This window comes from Anopheles moucheti, chromosome 2 (assembly GCF_943734755.1).
Source record: "Anopheles moucheti chromosome 2, idAnoMoucSN_F20_07, whole genome shotgun sequence".
Lineage (NCBI taxonomy): Eukaryota > Metazoa > Arthropoda > Insecta > Diptera > Culicidae > Anopheles > Anopheles moucheti.
Window position 1 is genome coordinate 56,972,151 of NC_069140.1, and position 24,249 is coordinate 56,996,399.

The window sequence follows — 24,249 nt, forward strand, 5'->3', positions numbered from 1 at the left end:
CCGCCATCTTGTCCGCCATTTTGGCCGCCATCTTGTCCGCCATCTTGTCCGCCATCTTGTCCGCCATCTTGTCCGCCATCTTGTGTCCGCCATCTTGTCCGCCATCTTGGCCGCCATATTGTCTGCCGTCTTGTCCGCCATCTTGTCCGCCATCTTGTCCGCCATCTTGTGTCCGCCATCTTAGTCGCCATCTTGTCCGCCATCTTGGCCGTCATCTTGTGTCCGCCACCTTGTCCGCAATTTTGGCCGCCATATTGGCCGCCATCTTGGTCGCCATCTTGTCCGCCATCTTGTCCGCCATCTTGTCCGCCATCTTGTGTCCGCCATCTTGTCCGCCATCTTGTCTGCCATTTTGGCTGCCATATTGTCTGCCGTCTTGTCCGCCATCTTGTCCGCCATATTGTCCGCCATCTTGTCCGCCATCTTGTCCACTATCTTGTGTCCGCCATCTTGTCCGCCATTTTTGCCGCCATTTTGGCCGCCATCTTGTCCGCCGTCTTGGCCGTCATCTTGTGTCCGCCATCTTGTCCGCCATCTTGTGTCCGCCATCTTGTCCGCCATCTTGGCCGCCATCTTGTCCGCCATCTTGTCCGCCATCTTGTCCGTCATCTTGTGTCCGCCATCTTGTCCACCATCTTGTCCGCCACCTTGTCCGCCATCTTGTCCACCATCTTGTCCGCCATCTTGTCCGCCATCTTGTGTCCACCATCTTGTCCGCCATCTTGGCCGCCATCTTGGCCGCCATCTTGTCCGCCATTTTGGCCGCCATAGTGTCTGCCGTCTTGTCCGCCATCTTGTGTCCACCATCTTGTCCGCCATCTTGTGTCCGCCATCTTGTCCGCCATCTTGTCCGCCATCTTGTCCGCCATCTTGTCCGCCATCTTGTCCGCCATCTTGTGTCCGCCATCTTGTCCGCCATCTTGTCCGCCATCTTGTGTCCACCATCTTGTCCGCCATCTTGTCCGCCATCTTGTCCGCCATCTTGTGTCCGCCATCTTGTGTCCGCCATCTTGTGTCTGCTATCTTAGTCGCCTTCTTGTCCGCCATCTTGTGTCCGCCATCTTGTCCGCCATCTTGTCCGCCATCTTATCCGCCATCTTGTCCGCCATCTTTTTCGCCATCTTGGCCACCATCTTGTCCGCCATCTTGTCCGCCATCTTGGCCGCCATCTTGTCCGCCATTTTGTCCGTGATCTTGTGTCCGCCATCTTGTCCGCCATCTTGTGTCCGCCATCTTGTCCGCCATCTTGTCCGCCATCTTGTCCGCCATTTTGGCCGCCATCTTGGCCGCCATCTTGTGTTCGCCATCTTGTCCGCCATTTTGTCCGCCATCTTGTCCGCCATCTTGGCCGCCATCTTGGCCGCCATCTTGTGTCCGCCATCTTGTCCGCCATATTTGCCGCCATCTTGTCCGCCATCTTGTCCGCCATCTTGTTCGTCATCTTGTGTCCGCCATCTTGTCCGCCATCTTGGCCGCCATCTTGTGTCCGCCATCTTGTCCGCCATCTTGTGTCCGCCATCTTGTATCCGCCATCTTGTCCGCCATCTTGGCCGTCATCTTGTCTGCCATCTTGTGTCCGCCATCTTGGTCGCCATCTTGTCCGCCATCTTGGTGGGGAAGGGTGGGGGGAGATGGAAGATGTCACCTCCTGAAGTACATGCTCTCCTGGTATCGGAAATCTGAAAACAGCTGGTTTGTATGCAAAGTTAGTGTTTAACAATTGCATACCTTACGGCGCATTGCATTTCAAGTTGATTGCATACCTTCCGGCGTAGTACCAGGAGCTACCTCTTCCGTGGATGCTCTCCTGGTATTATACATTCAAAAACTGGTAGTTTTCGAATAAATTTTTCACGACCAACGGGAAAGTTAGTGTTTAAGCATTGCATACTTTTCGGCGGTTTTTGAGCAAAATTGCTATAAAATTTGACTCGACCCACGGGAAAGTTAGTGTTTAAATATTGCATACCTTTCGGCGGTTTTTGACCAAAATTGCTGTACAAGGTGCTACCTCTTCCGTGGATGCTTTCCTGGTATCGAAAATCGGAAAATAGCTGGTTTTGTATGGAATTTCGTACCAGCCGACGGAAAGTTTGAGCGAGATGAAAGATGCTTTCCGTTTTATTGATCTTTCTTATAAGCGATCGTTCTCACGGGTTTGATAGTATGCAATAGCAATTGTGATGGGCAAATTTGTCCCAAGCTGCAGATGTCACCTCTGGAAAAACATGCTCTCCTGGTATCGGAAATCTGAAAACAATAGTGTGCGCGGCAACGGTATAGTGGTTTTCACAGTTGCCCAGTTTATTTGGTCATTGGACAAATTTGTCAACTCTCGTGGCCCTGTACATATTAATGTGAATTTCGATCGTTTGCTTGATTTTCGCGTATTAAGTTTGATGCTCCAATTTTAGGTCGGTTGTCCGTGCGCCAAGAAATCCAGGAATTTCTGGACCGATTTCTTGGCCGAATTTCTTGCAAATTATGAACCTCTTCGGTCATTGTGAAGACACTTGCGATCATTTCGTCACATTTACACTTGCACATTTACATCAATATGAAACACCCTACGTGCTCCTTAGGCACAATTGAATAGTCAGTAGCAAATTATAAGGATACAACACCACAAAGCATTCACTATTTTTTCTCACACATACTGAGTTTTCAATGCAAAAAAACGAGACCACTTTCAGCACGCACGATATCGACCACAATGGACATCGTTTTTATATCAATGCATACCTGATTTCTTCAAGTATCTTTTTTCGTGTTCTTTTTTTAATTTAGATCAACGATTTCGCGGTGATGATCTTCAACCGTATGGATTTAGAATTGAACATTTTAGAGCAAATTAAGTCGAACGACGATGCAAATGTTACCGAGATTACAACAATGTAGTTTGAACAGTATTCTACACGGGGATATGATGAAGTATTTGGACAGTTTGGGATGGGTGGACATAAGCTGGACCTACAATCTAACTTCAAATAAGTAATAATCAAGAAAGACAGAAATAGTTTTCCAGACAGACAAGAATAGTAGTTGTAATATCAAACGAAAAAGATAGTTCTAATGATTGCAATATGATTTTATTCATATTCTAGGACAATGCTAGCTATGTCGTAGAACACTGACAGATTGTGTGGATTATAACATCATTACCGGCTTGCAAACTTGCAGAAATTGTGACAATCGAAATACTAAACACAATACTCCACCACAATACTGTTTCGAAACACGTAGGCTGGACATTTTCACGGTTCAATGGGGGAGAGAAAACAATACCACACCACGAGTATCGCAAAGGCAATAGCTTGCGAATATTGCGGAAGTGAAAATAAGCATGGTTTCTATTCTAGCATCTAACGGTAGGATCATTTACGAACAGATGACAAAATCCTGTTCCAGAAATAGAATACATGAATACGTTGAAGTAAAAGGGCATATAAGGGTTCACGGGGCGGCCAGATGGTGTATTGGTAGCGCAGTCGGTCTGCACAAGACAGGACAACGGAAAAATTTCATTTGGACCACCAAACCTCCGTACGCAGCACTGACAGCACTTATCTGCGGGTAAACGAAGTAAAATAAGGCAGAAACGGTACGCTTAAACATCCTGAAGATGTCGTGCCGATAAAGAAGTAGGAGTTTGAGTACACTGCATACTTTTCTTGCGTAGCCGTGTTACTGGGCCGATATAGCTAATCAAATAAAAAAAATTATCTAACCAAGAATAGCCAATTTTCTACCTTTTTAATTAGATTTTGTGCTATAAATTAACTCTGCTGTTAAATTTCCAAAAATCGCACAATCGGCACAAGTTGTTTGGGGCCCCCAACACGGCGAGACCCTAGGCGACCGCCTACTCCGCCTACCGTTTGATCCGCCGCTGGGTGTTAGGGAGGTGTGCTTCAAACATCCTCAGAGTTCTGTTGCGTAGCCCTGTAAACGGGCCTAGTAAGCTAGTCTATATATAAACGTTTGTATGCGCTAAGGAGAACCATAACGCCACTACTTGGACCACATTTTCTACGATTTACGTACATTTACGATTCCTGATTAGTCCAACGCCCAGCGGCGGATCAAACGGTAGGCGGAGTAGGCGGTCGCCTAGGGCCTCGCCGTGTTGGGGGCCCTAAAAAATTTGTGCCGATTGTGCGATTTTTGAAAATTTTACAATAAAGTTAGTTTATAGTAAAAAAACTAATTTACAAGGTAAAAAATTTATCAAAAATATCTTCCTTGGTTATAAAAAACATTTGTTTCTATGTGATAAATTAAATGCAGAGAAGAATATCGACTTAGTGACTTTAAAGTATAAACGAAATTGTACCAGGACCAGGACACTAATTTTCCCGTTGGTCGAGAAAAATTTCTTCGAAAACTACCTGTTTCCGAATGTATAATACCAGGAGAGCATCCACGGAAGAGGAGGCACCTAGTACAGCAAATTTGGTCGAAAACCGATGAAAGGTATGCAATGTTTAAACACTAACTTTCCCGTTGGTCGTGAAAAATTTCTTCGAAAACTACCAGTTTCCGAATTTAAAGTACCAGGAGAGCATGCACGGAAGAGGTAGCTCCTGGTACTGCGCCGTAAGGTATGCAATGTTTATACACTAACTTTGCAACCAACTTGCAACGCAATGCGCCGTAAGGTATGCAATGTTTATACACTAACCTTGCAACCAACTTGCAATGCAAGTTTGGTGCATGCAAGAAACTTGTAGCAAGATGGCGCGCAAGATGGCGTCCAACTTCGTACTTGCATGCAACAAACTTGCATGCAAGCTTGCATGCAAACTTGCATGCAAGTTCTTGCAAGCAAATACTTGCATGCAAACTTGCATGCAAGTTTGCATGCAAGTTTGTATGCAAGTTTGTATGCAAGAACTTGCATGCAAACTTGCATACAAACTTGCATGCAAGTTCTTGTATGCAAGCTTGCATGCAAACTTGCATGCAAGTTCTTGCATGCAAGTTCTTGCATACAAACTTGCATACAAACTTGCATGCAAACTTGCATACAAACTTGCATGCAAACTTGCATGCAAACTTGCATATAAACTTGCATGCAAGTTTGCATGCAAGTATTTGCTTGCAAGAACTTGCATGCAAGTTTGCATGCAAGCTTGCATGCAAGTTTGTTGCATGCAAGTACGAAGTTGGACGCCATCTTGCGCGCCATCTTGCTGCAAGTTTCTTGCATGCACCAAACTTGCATTGCAAGTTGGTTGCAAGGTTAGTGTATAAACATTGCATACCTTACGGCGCATTGCGTTGCAAGTTGGTTGCAAAGTTAGTGTATAAACATTGCATACCTTACGGCGCAGTACCAGGAGCTACCTCTTCCGTGCATGCTCTCCTGGTACTTTAAATTCGGAAACTGGTAGTTTTCGAAGAAATTTTTCACGACCAACGGGAAAGTTAGTGTTTAAACATTGCATACCTTTCGGCGGTTTTCAAGCAAAATTGCTGTACTATGTGCTACCTTTTCCGTGGATGCTCTCCTGAAATCGGCAATCTGAAAACAGCTGGTTTTGTATGTTTCATACCAGCTAATGGAAAGTTTGAGCGAGATGAAAGATGCTTTCCGTTTCATCCATCTTCCGTACACTAGCGATCGCTCTCACGGGTTTGGTAGTATGCAATAGCAATAGTGATGGGCAAATTTATTCCACACTGCAGGTGTCACCTCTTGAAAAGCATGCTTTCCTGATTACGCAAATCTGAAAACAATTGTGTTGTTCATCGCCTAAATCTTCAACATGAGCGAAACAGGTTTCTAAGAAATTTCTCTGATTGTTTCCGTAAAGTAAACCGATTGAAAACTGTACCTTAGGCGAAAAATCGTAGCAGGCGCTGGACTAATCAGGAATCGTAAATGTACGTAAATCGTAGAAAATGTGATCCAAGTAGTGGCGTTATGGTTCTCCTTAGCGCATACAAACGTTTATATATATAGACTAGCTTACTAGGCGCTACTAGCTTACTAGCTTACCCGTTTACAGGGCTACGCAACAGAACTCTGAGATGTACGCAAGGGAGCTTTCTTTCCGAGACTTTGCTGGTGTTGTTAAATCATGTTTGAAGTACATCTCCCTAACACCGATAATGCCGTAGCAAAATTAAAGGCCCCGCTTCAAAAATTCCGCCCTGGGCCTCCAAGGGGATTGATCCTCCACTGCCAACGCCTTCTACGATTTTTCGCCCAAGGGACAGTTTTCAATCGGTTTACTTTACGGTAACAATCAGAGAAATTTCTTATGGGGCGTTTAGAAGGCGATTATAATTAATTTTTTTGACAGATTGAATTAATTTTTTCCTCATAAAAATTAATTTTTTACTACGAAAAATTAAATTTTGCTCCGACAAATTAATCGCTACTGTCAAAATCGATAGCTAGTACAAACAAATGTTTTATATAACCAGGGAAGATATTTTTTATGCTTTTTTTACCTTTTAAATAATTTTTTTTGCAATAAATTAACTCTGCTGTTAAATTTCCAAAAATCAAAATTTTTGGGGTATCCCCAATACGGCGAGGCCCTAGGCGACCGCCTACTCCGCCTACCGTTTGATCCGCCGCTGGGCCAAGACCAAGAAGCGGTTGCAGCACCTAATAAATAAGTAAGCAAATAGAACAACTCTATCCTTATATCAATAGTTTCTGGTCCATCGATCATCGTAAAGTAGTCAATTTATCAAGAGTTCCAAGTTAATCATTGGCCACAAAAATTCTCTTTATGATAAAGCATTTTCAATCATTAATTCATCATTAATTACAAATTAAGTAAAGTTACATTTTAGTTACAACTTAGTCTTTTCGTATATGGAAGTTCGTAATGAATTCATTTATGGAAGAGATAAATGAATTTTGGCACATATAATTATTACATACATATAAGTTTTCTACGCTTGAACTCAGTCAAAATTTTACCTATCCAGAGACGCTTGTCATATACATGAGAATATACTCAAATGTGATGTTTGCAGTTTTTGCATTGCATCCTAATGTTATCGAACAAGAATTTCGCCCATCTCACGCCCATATCAATTACTATGAAAGACATCAGTTTGAAAATACTTATCCAGCAGCCAATATTTGCACAACGACGAAGCACGGTATCCACGTGGGTGTTGGGTAAACATTGGGCCGGTGAGAAACCCGAAAGAAAACCTTCCGATCTTGAATTGTTTGATTGTGTGATTAGGTTTCTGGTGAGAATGTCCAAGTGGTACGAGCGTCCGAGTGGCTTGTTTTTTTTCTTGTGAGATTTAGGTCCGGTATGCACTTTCGGCGTACGTTCACTTTCTTTTCGATACTGACGTAGATCCTGTTTCCTTGCGTCTGGTACAATCGATCGTGAGCTCCTCACGTGAACCTTAAAAAACCGGGTCGCATGACGAGTCACTTTCGATTGCGGTTTCACCGGTTAGCAGCGGGTTTCAAGTTCAGCGACCTATTTATTTGTGTTGAATGTTGTACGTTACTTCCCGATCGGTACCACTTGGGAACGAGTTTGGGGGATAAATGCTTCGGGTGGCTGCACGGATGACGTTGATATTTTTTCGGTGTTTATTCCGAGTTAATGCATGGAGCGTTTAAAAGATGGAAAAGTTCCTTTAAATTGATTGTTTAATTTTGATCCGGAAAAAGTGATATTTCTGATATATTGATAAATTACACGTTACTGATATGACTTTAGTAGGTGAAAAAACTGAATTTTATCTGCTCGTCTAAAACATTTCGTACCAATGATCCTGGAAGTTTTGGCACTATGTTTACTAAAAATATTCATTATGTTGTGTACATACAGTTGACGAAGTTATTGTTGTAGGCAAGTAAACAAACAAGTTATTTCAGCTATGTTTACACAATTCACGCATATGAATGTTTGAATAAAAACTGTATAAATAGGGATAGGATATACAGCCAAGCAACTTATCAATCTCAACGTTCAGTGAAAGTAAGTCGACTATCTGAACATCGGGTAGAAGAAAATAGGTTAGGGGCAATCGGCCGTAGCCGTTGCTCTAGAGAGCTGCACGATCGTTTGCATGAGACGATGTGATTGCGGTAAAAGCAACAGCAGGGAGCATTGCCATCATCAGCATGATTTCATCTGTCGTGGATAATGGTATTTTTCCAATCTTTCGTGATCCAAACGTTCCAAAGCTTTCTATGCCCGCCCGGCGTCCAGAAAGTGCGGAGATGAATGAATGCACCACAGTGATCTGCACGGAGGACCAGAAGAGGTTGAAATTGAACCGCTGCTCACATGGTGTCATGGTCAGTGGAAGAGGATGATTGAATGATGATTGTGAAACCCGGGCCCGAATGAAAACGAAACCGGTCTAAAGAGAAAGAAAAATAATAGCAATGGAAGTAAAAGTGATTGGGCGATTGATTCTAGAATGAGGGTTGTTGCTACTGACGCTTGCGTGCGCTATTTTTTTTCCAACGGTTTTAATCATTCAATTTAACTGCAATCCCAAAGCTGGATGGCTTTCACATTCACACATTTTAGCTTTTTAAAGTTCACCTTTCATGAATTCTAGGAGCTCAGAAATTGAAACCGTGCTTCTGTAACATTTCCGAGCATTCCGTGGCGTAAAACTAATATGAAGCCAACAAAATCAACGGTAGTGGCAGTTGCATTCTGGGAACAGTAATCGATAACGTGAAACCTCAATTTGTGTATTCTCCCACAAGCGTTTGTTTTTGCTCGATTGTTACCATGGCACATAAAATTAGCTTTATTGCAAATCTTCCCCCATGCCAACGGATGATGCCGCTTCATCAGTGCGCTGAATAGTTGCCCACATTTTCCGACCCCAAAAGCTCGCCACATTTCCATTTTTGGATCCGCTTTGGAGATGGTAGGATATAATGCATCCGGTGAGATTTTATTGCATCCCTGTTAACCAACTCGCGATGCAATACACCTGTGCTTCTAACCTGTGATTCCATTTCGATGTTTAACCCCCTCCCCATCAGGCTTTGGGAATTTAGATAGATTCTTAATCGGCCATTGATCATTGCCGGACGACCCCCACTGAACCCCTCGAAACAATCGACCCAATTCCAGGAACACTAAATCGGGGTTTCCTCGTTTGGTTGAGCGAACGACTACAGTAGATCGGATCGCAGAGGAGTAAGCTTTACAGGTGAAATGCAACGCATTCTGTATATCCTTTTGCGATGCATTCACTATCGGATGCAGCGAGAGCAACGGTTTGGAACAACTTCAAAAGCCGTATGGTTATGTTTTGTTTCTCTTTCCCGGTGTTCGATTGAGGATGTGGCTGTCGTTTGCATCCGGCTTACTCATTTTGCTGCCGCATCGATGCCGTCGAGCTCAACCTGACCTTACTCTGGGCAGTGCTTTGCACTATTCAGAGATTGTGCAGCACATAAATCAACCTTCTCTTCCCCACTTTCTGACATCTCTTCAGCTCTTCACACAGTGTGATGTTCGCGCGGGAAAGAATCAGAGATTGGGAGGAATTTGCATTCATTCAATTGGAATAAACATCACTTACAGATTTGGTATCGCAGTGCAGTGTGTTCGTGTAATGTAATTGATTTCAAACAACAGCAAAATGTGCAACCGTGTTTGCATGGTTGCACATTGATAGCTTTTTATGAGGTTTAACAATGGGGAAACGTAGCAATAAGCACCGTGCTCCTGGTGGGTATGCAGTGTATAATTATGTAATATTTAATAAGCCTGTGAATGGTTTTAATTAAAATACTAATAGGATTCCGTGAATTTCCTTACTTTCATAGTAAGATTACGTTTAGCAATTTTTATTGTCTTTATTGTCATTTTATCTTTACATATTTCGATCAAAACATTTCGGTGTCGTTCAGTAGACCAAGGATTAGTAGCTGCTCTCCCCTGTTAGATTATAATAAAATTAGATCTTTCTACCCGAGTGCACTGCAGTAGTAGTAGTAGTAGTAGTAGTTCATATTTATTGATACGTTTTGTTTGACAATTTTTGTTTTGATATTGGTACCGTTCTAAACTTAACTCAATGTTGTGGAATTTAACGCGCATTACGAATTTGATGTCTTTTTTATACATATTTATGAAGTCTGAATAGGGAAAATTGGAAAAAACCCTTTTGTTTAAATTTCACTTATAACTATCCTACACCTAAGTTCTTAATGCTATGAGTAACCTAACTATGTACAAAAACACCTCTGCGGGCACTTGGAAATATATATTTTTCAAGGAACTCATTTATTTTTTGGATTCCGGTGATGCTATGAATTTCGTTTGTACTGTGCCATGGGGGAAGATTTAGAATTCTTTTTAGCATTTTGTTTTGAAAGATTTGTATTTTTTGTTTGTGAACTCTGGCACAATCAGCCCATACTGGCGAAGAGTGGAGTATTGCTGGTCTTATTATTGTTCTGTACAGCAGTAGTTTGTTTTTAACATTTAGTTTAGAGTTCCTATTTATGAAACTATATAACATATGAGCAACTTTCGACCCGGTCAAGATTTTTCCTTCTACATGTTTTTTATATGTTAATCTTTTGTCTAGAAATACACCAAGATATTTAACATCGTCTTTCCACCGAGTGCACTGCAAAAAGCGAGAGTTTCTTGGTATTAGACTTAATTCAGCAGACAGCTTCCGGAATTTCGAACCTCTCGGAACGAGCATTCGTGAATTAGTATGCCTGTTGTAAGAAAAAAAAATTACTCTGCAGTCAGGATTACACAATAATGGTTTTATTTCATAATATTTAACTGCTTACAGACCGAGCTTTTTTAATTGAAATAGACAAAAGTACTTGATCAGGGACGATATGTTTGTATATCACTTTAGCTTTGCTTTCAGCTTTATAACAGGTGGGCTGATAATTGTTTGGCCTGTGACAGTAAAACACTTTTATTTTGCAAAATCATTTTTTGTTATTCAACATACATTCCTTCAAATGATGATACACCGATTATAGCGGTCTTTGAATTTTTCGATACCATTTTTGTAGTAGTATTTGCCCCTTGCCTCAAAAAAGGCCTTTGTTTCGGCGATCACCTCTTCATCCGACGAAAATTTATTCTCAACGGGTATCCTTTTGCGATCTGAGAAATGGAAATTATCACTGGGAGCCATATCTGGGGAATACGATGGGTGGAGAAACAATTCGTAGTATATTTCATGACCATTGTTGCCATTGTTTTCATTAATTTACTGATGAAACAAAACATTTTTTTTCTTCAAATGTGGCCGTTTTTTGGGGATTTCGTCCTTGAAACGCTCCAATAAATTGGTATAGTGTTCACAGTTAATGCTCTTTCCTTTCTCAAGATAGTCGATCAAGATTATTCCTTGTGAATACCAAAAACCTGACGCCATAACCTTGCCAACTGATTGTTGTGATTTCCCCGTTTTGGAGCAGGTTCATCGCGTCCAGTCCACTCGGATGACTGTCTATTGGACTTTGGAGTAAAGTGGAGAAGCCAAGACTCATCCGTGGTAACATACTGACGCAAAAACTCGGATTTATTTCGTTTAATCAACTCCAAACACTGCTCCGTATCATTAAATCGTTGTTGTTTTTGGTCAAATGTGAGCTCGCCCGACAGCCATTTTGCACAGAGTTTTCTCTTATCCAAATAGTCTTGAACGATACCTTCAACACGTTCCTTAGACATCTTTAGGGTGTCAGCTGTCTCGATCAACTCCAAATTATGGTTGCTTTTAATAATTTTGTAGGTTTTTTTAATGTTTTCGCCTGTAAACACCTTTTTCGGCCGTTCACTGTGTTCACCGTCCTCAGTGCTCATTTCACTGCGTTTAAATTTAGCATACTAATATTTGAAGGTCGATTTTTGTGGAAAATTGTCCAAAAACTCTTTATCAAGGAAATTTTTGGCTTCGACTGTATTTTCCCCATCAAAAACCAATACTTTATCATCACACGAAATCCCTTTTTTTCCATGATTACTTAAAGTACAAAAGTTGCGTCACACTAAATGCTCTAGCCTACTAGGTTATTGTCTGAGTGCTGTCAAATTTTGACAGAACTCGTTTGAAGGTTGGTACAAACGAAATATGATATGAATTTAAATCTAACAGCGCGATCTATTCGTTAGGCCAAACAATTATCAGCCAACCTATTATATTGCCGTTATTTATCAATTACGTTCAGTGTGTTTTCAACAATGAAATTAATCAGACCTTTCAAAAAGATAAGCTAAAACAGCTGATAGTTTAACGACGGCATGGTGTGTTAGTTTTTAATAGAAAATTCATCATGTAAGCTCATTTATAAGAATAAGGGAATAAACTGTGAAACTGTTTTGTAAAAAAAGGGTACAACGCGAAGGTTACTCCAACAACGATGTCCTACATTATGTCCCTAAAATATGGGAACAACATCATTCGCAGTGCAATAAACGTAAGCGAGGAAAAAGCAAGCATCAAAAGTTCCGGGTAACGTGGCGACTAAGCCGGGACGGTTTTTTTATTCCATCCGTGCAGGGGAAGATTCTGGCCATCGCAGCAGCGCTGGCGAAAAATAAAAGGAAAAGCTCAACAGTAGCTTAGCGACGCGTCCACTGCCCAGCGGGCAGCTGCTAGGTATAACAATAAAATCCGCTTAAATACCGTTAAACCCCAAGATGGGCTTATTGTTTTAGTGCCTATCACAGTTCACCAGTTGGTGGTTTGATTTTGCAAATAAAAAAACCCCAGACACTACGGGTTGCTTTACCCATTGACAGGGCCGCGCTAAGTGATGCCGTCGGATGCCTCTTCGAAGCAGTACGCCACTTCACCGGACAGCAATTAAGCACAAACCGAAAGCAGATTTGGAAGACGGAAGTGACGCTATTGAGCGGGTCATATCATCAGATAGAAATGGAACCATATGAACGGTTGGAAACTGTGGCGCTGTGGCAGCCATCAGCAGTGCATGCTGATATGGAACAGTAGGACAAGTGGCACAATTTCATGTGTGGAAATTTTATTGTTCCTTCGCATGAAAAGTCTTCCGTGTCCGCGCGGTAGGCATAATCAGAAGCTACCTGAATGTGGGTTTTGATGAAATTTGGGTTTGTGTTCTTTTTTTTTTGTTTTGATTTAGTTTCTTCCCAAACAGCGGGTACCAGAGGGACTGGTGAAATACTAGGTCGTTGTGTTGTGGCGGTCATAAAAATGGCCAATGAGCATGGTGGGCGATAAGTTCCAACAAAATGGCTTACTGGTTTGTGTTCTGTTTTGCTTTTGGGCCCCGCACTAGTATTTTTTTTAAATAGTATGGTAAGTTTACCACATATCAACAAATAACAAAAACAAATTCTAATAAAATCTTAGTAAAATAAATAAAAAAATATTTTATCAGCTTTTAATAATATACATTAATCAAATCAACCAGGCCGTTAGCGATGAATGATAAAAATGTGGTGCATTAATAGTTAATAGTGATTTAATGCATAGTAAAACGACGATTGTAAAGTTTTGCTTTTTACAATAAAAAAACGTTTTTTTTTCGCCCTTTCCCTTATTCCAAGGTAAAGTTAAGCATAATGAATAGTTATATCACGGCGAGGGCTTCTATTATTGCAGTACGATATCATGCCATAAATAAGAAAGCACAAACCACTGTCAGGCCTTTGCAACCTACAGCCTTCACGCCGAAATGTTCGATGACCATATGCTGCTACTGATACATACTCATCGAGTGTGAAATGGCGTGCGGAACGGAACTAGCGAAGGTTTGTATTTCCCTGATTCGCCACGGTCACACACATCGCACCGGTCACGTGTCTAACGCGGATGGTTACGAGGTTGCACACATAGCGTCATACCCTCACAACTGCCCCCAAATATGTTGGGCGTGAGTCGCAGCGCTTACGCACGGAAAACCCCGAAGGCGTTTCGATGACGCCTGTGAGAGCATCCGCTTGGACTTTGTGCTGTTCCGCAGGGGAAAGAAGCCGTCCGGTGCGCAATGGAATCGCTTGAACCGGATCCGGATCCATCGTTTGCTGCGCGGTGAATGTGCAGTTCGATTTCTACAGTGTGTACTTCACGCGAGATGGAGGCAAAACCGTCACAACAGCAATGTCCTCGGTTCCCATCGCACCACGAAGATCGTGATCGTCTGTATGAATGAATCCGTCTTTACGAAACGCGCGCAAACGGGATCCCGGAGGCAGTGGATGTTGTCTGTTGCTGCGTTGAACGTTGGGTCAGTAATGCCAACGTAAAGAGCACGTGGAAAAGCAATAAAAAAGCGCCAAATGCAATAACGAGCTAAATCCGTTTTCTTCCACTGGTTGCGTTCTGATTTTTTGCTAAAGGACAAACAAGCAAGCGTACTAAATGCGTGTAGCACAGCACAGCGTGAAGAAGGTTACCATGGTAACTTAAACAAAGCAGAAATAAAAATGATCTGCACATCACCGAGTGACCAACTTCCGAAATGGCTTCGTTACCGCTTTCCGGTGAGGCGTACATTCTGCTCTATCTCGTCGGTAGCAACCCTTTCCCGAGGGTTTGCGAGTGTGAACGGGAACGAGCGAAATGGTGGATTTATTATTCATGTTCTTTCCTGACCGTCCAGCGGAGACTGCGAAAGCTCCCGTACTTAAGTTTATGCCACATTTTTTTTTTCGGAAACCGAATGACCAACATTCAGATTGTTGAATCCGTGGTGTGATTTTCACTTTAAGAGAAAAATATACAATTCATCATTAATAGACGGAGGCATTTGCAATTGAGGCAATACAAGACAATAAAGATTGTCAAGAGAAAGAAGGAAGCAGCATTGGAAGGAAATACAAATGCATTAGCTGATATCGTTAAGCTGAGAGATTTGTTTGCATAATAAACCCATTTTGTTGGTGATGATTGTATTACATAATTTCAACAAATAAGTCAATCTATAAAGAAAATAATCATTGTTTTACTAAAGATGTGCCATCGGATGAAGTTTAAAATGGCAAATGCGAGCAACAGCTGCCGCACAATGAACTCCCGGAAGTGGTCGAATAAGCTGAAACACTACAGGGATGAAGGAACTTTCCCCAGTTCCTGGCACCTGATGACACACTCTCAGCCTGTTTATAAATTTACGATCGTGACGAAAGTTTGTCGTACGTCTACGTAGCATCGTTGATGTTTTTCTTGTCCATTTTGTGAGATGCTTTCGAAAGTTTCGCAAACCAGGATGCTGTTGATCCTGATTGAACAGTTTTTTGGTGTTGATTTTCACGAGTCCTTGTCATCGAGGGCTGATTAGGTTTACATCCGTTTGTCCGCTGTTTTGTGTTGAATGAAAGTTTCAAGCAAGTGGCTCGCACGTTTAGGAATTTGAGAAAATTCCGAACAAAAAGAATGGAACCATTTACTGTGGCGTTATAACAATCGATATTGAATCATGGCACGGTTATGATTTCTTGGTAATGGACCACTTCCCAGTATCGAGACACTGGCCGTGGTGGATCATTGGCAAGGTAAGATGCTGAATAGTAATCTTATTATGCAGAAGACTTACACGCAAAACAAACTTGGCAAGGAAAAGATTAATTTTCATTCTCTTTCGGGGAAGTGTAATTTATTCCGCAAGTTAAACGGGACCCAATTTGATAGAGGTCGAAACCTTGAAGAACTTGGAGGTTATCTGTTAGATAGGGAAAAAATCGTAATTGATGTTATGAAGTTAATCGCTTCAAAATATATTAAATACTCGACTCATTTCTGATAAGTAAAACAATCGACAAACCACTAAGGTTTTTTTACGGGTAATAAAATTTATGTACAAATTGATCGGTTGAGTTTAACGTACCTTCCCAAATAGCCAGATTTGCTTAAGCAGCCAATTTGGCAACGCTAAAGATCGATCTTTAAATAGGTCGTTTGCAGTAGATAATCAGCCTTAAAGTTCCGCGAACTTTTAAGCAACCTTTAAGCAGCCCTCGGCCAAAACGTCAAAAAATGTGAATGCCTGACTACACGGTGGAGCTGTTCATATTTATGACTTTATGTTTCTTTTTTCTTATTTATTAATTATCATTTTATGAGATTCGAACCTAAGGGTTTTCAGAGACAGCAGAACAACCACTTTACTAATTCGGCCATTTAGTTTTATTACGTCACACCCTACAAAATGCATATATGAATGATACCAATCTAAATGAAAAAAAATAACATTTTCTTGTACATTGCTTTTTATGTTTTGTCTATTTAGGTATCAATTGTTATTTCGGATTTTTATTAAATTATTGCAAAATAATTGTATATATATTTTTATGTATCGTTGACTTTTTATTACACAATAACACAAAACAAACGAATGCCACTTATTACCAGTTTCAATCGAAGCGGGTGCTACGAACTTTGCCGTAGTTTGTGAGCCTTAATCACAGAAGTGTATGCGCTACGAACTATGTTTCAGGAGCAGATAACCTCGCGATCGCAAGGATATGATGACTGGAGTACATAAGGAGGACCCTCATCGTTAATCGTACGCATGAATCAGATGCGAATTGGAATCCAGCACTTTGATTTAATACACCTTTACGCGGATTAAAACCATTTTATTTTCACTTACAACTTCCCGAAACGGATGGCGTCGTTTGCGGAGCCGTCATTTGACAGTAGAGCTATCAAATTGTAAACAAAGTTCCATCGAGTACCGTGTGCTTCCAAAAGAACCGCATAGTTCCGTCGGGAACCTTTAACCGACTACTTTGGAACTCAATAGTTCCATCGGGCGCTGCGTGCGGTTTAAGCAACCCCAAGGTTCACACACGGTTCGCTTTTTCACTAAGCAGCCCTCTAGCAGCGTTATGGTTCGATTTCAAACGTTTCAGGCTACTTGGGTTGCAATCGATACCGCGTCGGAGGAAGGAAGGAAGTAAAAAGTAATCCCAGTATCGCGTCAAACTGCACCTACTACCAGTGCGACACGTAAATACGCTTATTCGTGTTCATGCTTATCCCGAGTAAGAGTACGTATTTTGCCCTTTGCAGGGTCTCCACGCAGGCAGTCAATCGTGAAAAAGGTGGCAATATATTGACGGCCGTTTACTTTCTCCTGACCTTGATCGACGTTAATATACGCCAAGGTATGCAAAGTCACGAACGATTGCATGTTGGCCGAACCGGAAATGACGCCTCTTGCTCGGGGCTACTAACTGAGTGGAAAATAGGAAAGGAAAGGTGCAGAGAATAAGGATTTCGTACAACCAATCTGACCCGAATTTGGTACTTTTTCGACACCGAAAGTGATGGTGGGTGGAAAATTACTTCGATTTATTTTATTTCGAACACCATCGCATCCGTAACGCTTCCTCGAAGGGTCATCATTAGTGTACGTGAGAAAGAAACAACAACTGCTCAAAATGGTAAACCGTGCACTGGTATGAACGTGGAACCAACCCTTAACGCACTAGTAAGGAACGAGGTAAAGAAAAAATGCTAACAAAATCGACAGTAATGATGGGTAACGAGGTTGGAAAAAGGAAACATGGTAACCTTAAACCGTAGTACCGTGGTACGGAAGAAAGGATTTCGTTCGTTCGGGATGCTTTCTCTTCTTTTTTCTCTCCCCTCGCGACTGATAATCTAAGTTGAAATGTAACTCGACGCACTGATAACAGGTCGGAGCATTTTCAAGGGTGCCTGAGAGCATCGGGTCATTGATGGTGTCATTCTTTGTCTCAGAGATAGCTTTTTCTGTTTTTGTTTTTGGCACCCTTACAAACAGAAAACACACATGCTTTTTAGTATACATACCCGCAAACAGCATGGATGACACGAGTGCAGTCCGTAGTGAAACCGAAAGATTTTCTCACTCACTATGGGATTGGGTGGAACAAACTAAAAATATTTTGCTGGATTTTTTTTTGCATACCTTGTATGCACAAAGGCTTCGTACTTAAGCTCACGTATGAAATTTTATAAAACATGTTACTTATTTTACAAAAAAAAAACTTTTTTACGCTCTACGTAGCGATGGCAAAAATTTCTTTTGTGTACGAGTATTGCTTGAGAGAGGTGAGTTTATGATGAGCAAAATGATTTCGTAGTGAGTTAGGTATAGTGAGTAAAGCATAGCCGAATGGAAAATGAGACATGGCTATACTGTCTCAATATACAGTGATAGTGGAAGGGCAAAAGAGTGAATCAACATACAGGGTTGTTAAAGATGTTTTGTCTGTTTCATCATTTCCGCATGGTTTAAGAAAATAAATTACAAAAGCAGAGTGCTTTATATTATGCTTTGTTTCCTGTCCCTTAAAAAAATACTAATGTAATCACTAGCAAACGACAAGATTAGCTAAATACGAACCAACAACATTTTTAAACAAGTTAAATTAGTAAGTTAAATTGAAAAGTGAATTACAAGTGTACAAGTTTTGTACTATTTTGTTTTTTTTTCTATTTAAATAATATTATTATGACATGAATTACCTATTTTGCACGTGTATCAGGTGCTCCGTTTTGTTGAAATTTGGTCTTCAATAACACTGGTATATCTTACACAGTTTACACAACAGCCCTCGGGGACTGACTGTACTCGGCTGATTCTATTTATCAATACAAAAAATGCGCAAAGGATGATATTATTTACGAGCAGAACTCGAGAATTTTCTAGAAAATGTAAAAATTGTAAATCTGATGATAGTGAAGAGGAATTTCGTTGCTTGTATGGTGAATGAAAACCAATTTGATATTTTTCTAAAAGGAAAACCTTCTCCTAACTCCTAACCTGGGCTTTACAACTAAACCTGGAAAATAAATTATTTTCCTAATATTATTCATCTATGCGATACGCTAGTATTCGAACCGTTGTAATCCGGGAAAATTCTGCGTATCTCGATTTCCTGCTTATGTCAAATCCTGGTGCAATATCGTTTATAATTTAATGTTACAGAGTCGCATGATATGAAAATCGAAGGAATTTCCGATTAATTTTAAACCTTTTTGGTGAGATTTGATGCTATATTTGAAAAAACGCATATCTTCGAATCCGCGTATGAGAGGAACTGTACCCTGTACTCCTAACCCCTGTACTCCTTAAATACACGGAAGAATCTTATGCAGAAAAACTAGAAATACGATAATCTAACAATCAGGGTGAATTTCATTCCGATTCAAGAAACTAAATGAAGCTTTAAACTAAACGAATGATTCTAAAATCTCAAAATCTCTATTTCAAATCCTCAAAGATGCATCGAGTACTCGCCAGATTAGTGTTAATTTATGAACAAACAAAACTTGAACAATCCAAGACTCCAAGCAAAACAAGCATACATAAACAAAAGTTTAAATTTAAAAAACGGGAAAAACAAAATATCAGAGAACGCTTTAGGACGTATCGACGTACCCTGTAAAGTAGCTGAGGTGCGCGAAGAAACAGCTCACCACCGTGTGAGAATGAGCTTCTCACAACAGCCTCTCACTCCGCAACGACGAAGCTTCGCGTTATCCAAGTAGCTAAACGAGAGAGCAAACTCAGTTATTTATTTTTGAACCGCGTAGCCGAACGCACGCACGTGCGAGCGTCAGTTTGAAATCGAAGCCGGGAGTTTTGGCGAAACCGTCGTTACGAAGAAATCTTAAACGTAAGTGCAGCACAACATCGTGCAAGACACGTATTGGGAGCGTATATTTTTTTGTAAAGCTGTGTGTTTTAAATACGTTGTTGAATGCGTGAGCGTGTGTAAGTTTAAGCCCAAAGTCGGAAACGTTGACGAAGTTTTGTACGGCACGAACACATTTTCCAGTATGAAAGTGCACCGAAAGTTAAGGATCACAAGAGAAATAGTTACATGCGGTTTTCGGTGCAACAGCGCTCGAAAAATGGTCGAAAAGTAATCGCGTAACTTTAAGTGCTAAGGTGTGCATGTGCATTGTGTGATTGTGTTGAATTGGTGGATACAAAAGATGGTGGAAAGCGCATTTTGGGTGAATGCGTCCGTTGTTGCGTGCATCTGCAATGGAACGGTGGTTGTGTGTCGAGCTTTGTTGTTGTGGTTGTTTTCTTGTGGAATGACGTTGTGGGGACGAGGATTTCGATGGTGAACCAAGCGACACGCTTGATCAGTGGCTGATGGCCAATCATACATATATGAGCGCGCGTGTGTGTATGGCGGTGTGTGAGTGGATATATTGTTTGATAGAGAAGCAGGCGCCGCAGGGTGAAATGAAACGAAAAACAGGTTTCCAACAAGAGAGAAAGTTGCGAAAGCAACCGCAGAAATCAAACAAGCGAACCATCGCGAACGTTGGCCTACTCGAATTGTCGCTATGTGTGTTTGGTGCGTTTGCTGTTTCCCTTCAGGTGACAGATGGCCAAAAACAAAAGAAATACAAGACCGACAAATTTCATTGAAGTTTAAAACGTTACTTATTCAACCTAGATCCGTGTGCTATGGGATGTGAAAGGCAAGTTTCCTTGCCAATATAAAGCAAATAACAGTTAAATAACCGAAAGCATGTGGGCGACTGACTGCTTGGTCCGACGCATGGTTTTTCCGTTGCCAGGAGCAAGTAATGCGTTAAGTTCTATGAATGGAGCAACGTTAAGTGGCGTTAGGATGAAATTCGATCATCCGCAACGTGCCTTCGGTGAAAGGCCTGTATTCACGTTCGATGTTGTATGGTGAATTTTCCAACCAAAAAATCCACCCGTCAGCAAACGGCAAACGAGACCGTCGTTCTTGCAATGTGGCCTTCATCTCAAGTACGATGAGCATCCTTTTTTTTTTTTGTTCGGGGAGTGTCTGTTTTACCAGGAACGACCGAAAAGGTCCATAATCATTGGGTAGACTGTTCGGTTGTTCGCCTAACCGGAGCTGGTCACTGTTTCCAGCCTTTGCGAAATGATGCTGCTGAAAATGGTTTAAGGAACAAAGGGAACCGAAAAGTCGGTGAAGCTGTAGTTTGTGATAACCGGTCAACGTGGCCATGTGGTCGTTGCATGGCTGCGTAGTATGCAATTTATGTTGCAGTTTTTTCGTTGTCTTTATGCTTCCGCAGATTGCGGCAAACGGTAAATTCATGCATTCATTTTGTCACTGCAGAATAATATGACTACAGTACAAATTACAATGTTACATTACAAATGCTGACAATGGATTATGTTTGAAACAAAGCTTAATACAAACATGCATCGAAAGGAGAAAAAACAATGCGCTGCAATTAAAATAGGCATTGCATCGTCATCAAAGCTCAACGCAACAAAAAGCGTGATTGATTGCTATCCATTTGTTTCATCTTGCATCAGCATCGTAACTGCGCTTTATCGCATATCGATACGCATATCGATGTTGATTTTCCACTGCGTAAGCTCAGCATCAGTTTTGCTCACTTACAAACACTTTTACTAACGCCCATTAGATGCGCCAACACGGCTCGGACCCAGGGGCCACACCAGGCGGACGACTCTTTCACTTTCTTTTACGCTTGATTGGCTGCAATTTCTTCGAACGCTCCGCAACATGTAGGCTGCTCATTTGCTTTCAAATCGTAACCTCCCATTCGAACGCCCCCTTCGGATCGGTTCGAGCACTTGGAAACAGTGAGATGAATCGTGGCTTGGTTTGAGGTTTTTGATGGGGATTTTTTTTTCACCCTAATCAGCAAAGTGTAATCATCATTATGGTACCGGTGTCCTATCGGCAACCATCGGCCAACGCCATCGGCAGCGCCACCCAAAGCCCCCAAATGGAAACTGCCCCACCCCACGCACCCCATTCCAAGGAGGACGCATTCGTTAAAGGTTGATCATCATCGAACCGTCTCCGCTATCATTATCGGTGCTCATCTCCTACTCCCGGTATCACGGGTGAGGCCATTTTCCACCGCTTTTTTGTTTTGTTTCACACCGTTTGCCGTATCTTTCTAAGCCATCGGCATTTCGTTATGCAAAGTTAAGAGAGTGCGGCCTGCTTGCGTACCGCCGCCCCAAACCCGCTTGCCCGCAGATTGAATATTGATCAGTTTGGAAAAGCCAAAATTTAAAACCAAAACACCAACCACGGGAAAAGAAACAAAACGCTGGAACCGGTCGGAAAAAAGGCGGAAAATCTACCACACACACAAAAAAAGTAAAATAAACGCAAGAAATACTCTGTGCACTGTAAACGATGATGCATAAATAAACCGATGAAGGAGCAAAACGAGGTTGTGATGTATCAGCGGTGTGGGTTTATGCTGAAATTGCTCAAAATAATGAAATCGAAAACCCAATCGCGAAGGCAACCGAAAACATGAAATGAAAATTTACAACGAAAGAGAAAGGGCTCCGAAGAGCATGATTCCACAATGATGGATGGATGCTGGGAGTTTCCATCCCGATAGAAAAAGTTATGCGCGTGTGAGTGTGTTTATGTGTGTGTGTGTGTGTGTGTGTGTGTGTGTGTGTGTGTGTGTATAAAAGGCAAAAAAGGTTCCAGATTCCTGCAAACGAATTAACGTGGAAGGGCGCATTGAACCACAGACAAAAAGAAAATAAGACCAATTCAGCTTACTGATGCTGGTATGCTCAAAAGGAAGAACGCATCTCAGACAACGCGGAGCCCGAAAATCGATGAATTGATTATTGATTATGATTAAAAAGTGAATTTCATGGTGAGCAACGGTGCAACTTTTTGTGTAATAGACTTTCCGATGAAGTTACAATAACTGCGTAAAAAGCACATCATGCGGCCAATGGCGGCCTTGGGTTTACATTAAAATATTCCACACGACTGAAGATCACCCGCACAAAACGCTGCCCAAAAATTAGAAACAAACTTGTTTCCATCTCATTTAATCACGAGCGAACGCTTATCAATCCGGTTCCGGATCCAATGGGTTTACATAGGTGTGTGTGTGTGTGTTTGTGTGTGTGTGTGCCGCCTGTTTAACCTCGTTTGGTTCCACCTTTTCGTGCTTATGTTTCGTTTGCATGTTTTACTTCTTCCATATTGAAACGTTAAAGTGAGAGTTTTGCTTACTTGGTTTAAGCTATCGCGACATGATTTGTGTTCTTTTCCCCTTATTTTCCCCTTCCAGTTAGTGTTGCGTGTGAACTAGTGCTGCAGATAAGAAAGTTGTGAATTGGTAGCGAAAAGAGGTGAGAAACGTAGAAGAAAATTCAAGAAATAGGAAAAGAAAGCACAAATCGCACCGGAACGCAAACTGTGCAAATACAACAAAACAAAACAAAAAACACAAAAGCTAAAGTAAAAAAAAAAGAGACGCAAATCAAACATCCAAGCGGCTTATTAGCAGCGAAACTACAACGCAACGAACGAACGAACCATCGTGTCGATTCCGGAAGTGCGCGGGCAATCCGGAACCAGCGCGGAACCCTCCCTCCTCTTCTGTACCACAAGCGAAAGGAATAAAATCCAATCAATACGACAGATATTAGCGGTGTGGCTTTGTCCCAAGCAAAACAGTACGCCGTCCCGCTAGCGCACAGCAGAAGAAGGTGAGTGTTGGCTTTGAATATTCGTTCAGGACGTTTGACACTTTGGGTACAGGGAATTAAATTTAGTCCTTTGTCTCTCAATTTCCTCGCATTAGCCACAAAATGGCTTACGCTCTTCGACACGATATCAGTGTGAAATCGTACGGTGTACCAGAAAAGTGGGTCGGTCCGGTCGGGTTTTCTCCGCAGCTATCATAATCATAGACATCACAATATGCGAAATAGCTCAACAGTAGGGAATGCAAGTGCTTCTAGTGTGAATTAAGTGAGGACAGTATTTTTTACTCAACAATTTACAACACCACACCGATAGGTTAGTGGGTTACTAAGCTTTTATCTCGCAGATAGTCGCGTCAATTCCTGGACGGAGGATCGGTGCGGATGACATACGATCCACGGCTGTCGGAATTATTGCAGTGAAGCAATCGCTTGTTTGTTTTATTGTTTGTTTCTCTCGTCTCAAGTTGATTTTATTTTTTTATTTCACTTATTTCTGTTTTGGTATGTAAGATTAACTCTATCGCTTCTCGCCTTCTCGTACGCTCTACAGTATCAAATCCATTCGATAATCGAGAACCTTAAAACACTGCAAGAGATAGGCTCTAATTGCAAAATCCTGAAAGTTTACACGGATTTTGCCTCTTTTCAGGTCCACCCTAGTACATCGCAAAGCGTAAATCGTCCTGCAGTTCCTTTTTCAATGTAGATACCTCGTTGAGAGAGGAAAGTAAGTCTGTCCCTGATAGTCTTCGCAGGACGGAAATTCCCAGCATTTTTGTGGAAAAGTATGG

General features: G+C 41.6%; 1 protein-coding gene across 1 annotated transcript in view; it reads left to right on the top strand.

Annotated features, from left to right (window-relative positions):
- The first annotated feature begins 19,513 nt into the window (after positions 1–19,513).
- LOC128310805 (uncharacterized) overlaps positions 19,514–24,249 on the top strand; it is a 49,954-nt gene continuing 45,218 nt past the window's right edge. The window contains exons 1-2 of the mRNA XM_053047526.1: positions 19,514–19,601; positions 23,038–23,458. The gene's annotated coding sequence lies outside the window, so the exon portion shown is untranslated. The remainder of the gene's footprint in view (positions 19,602–23,037; positions 23,459–24,249) is intronic.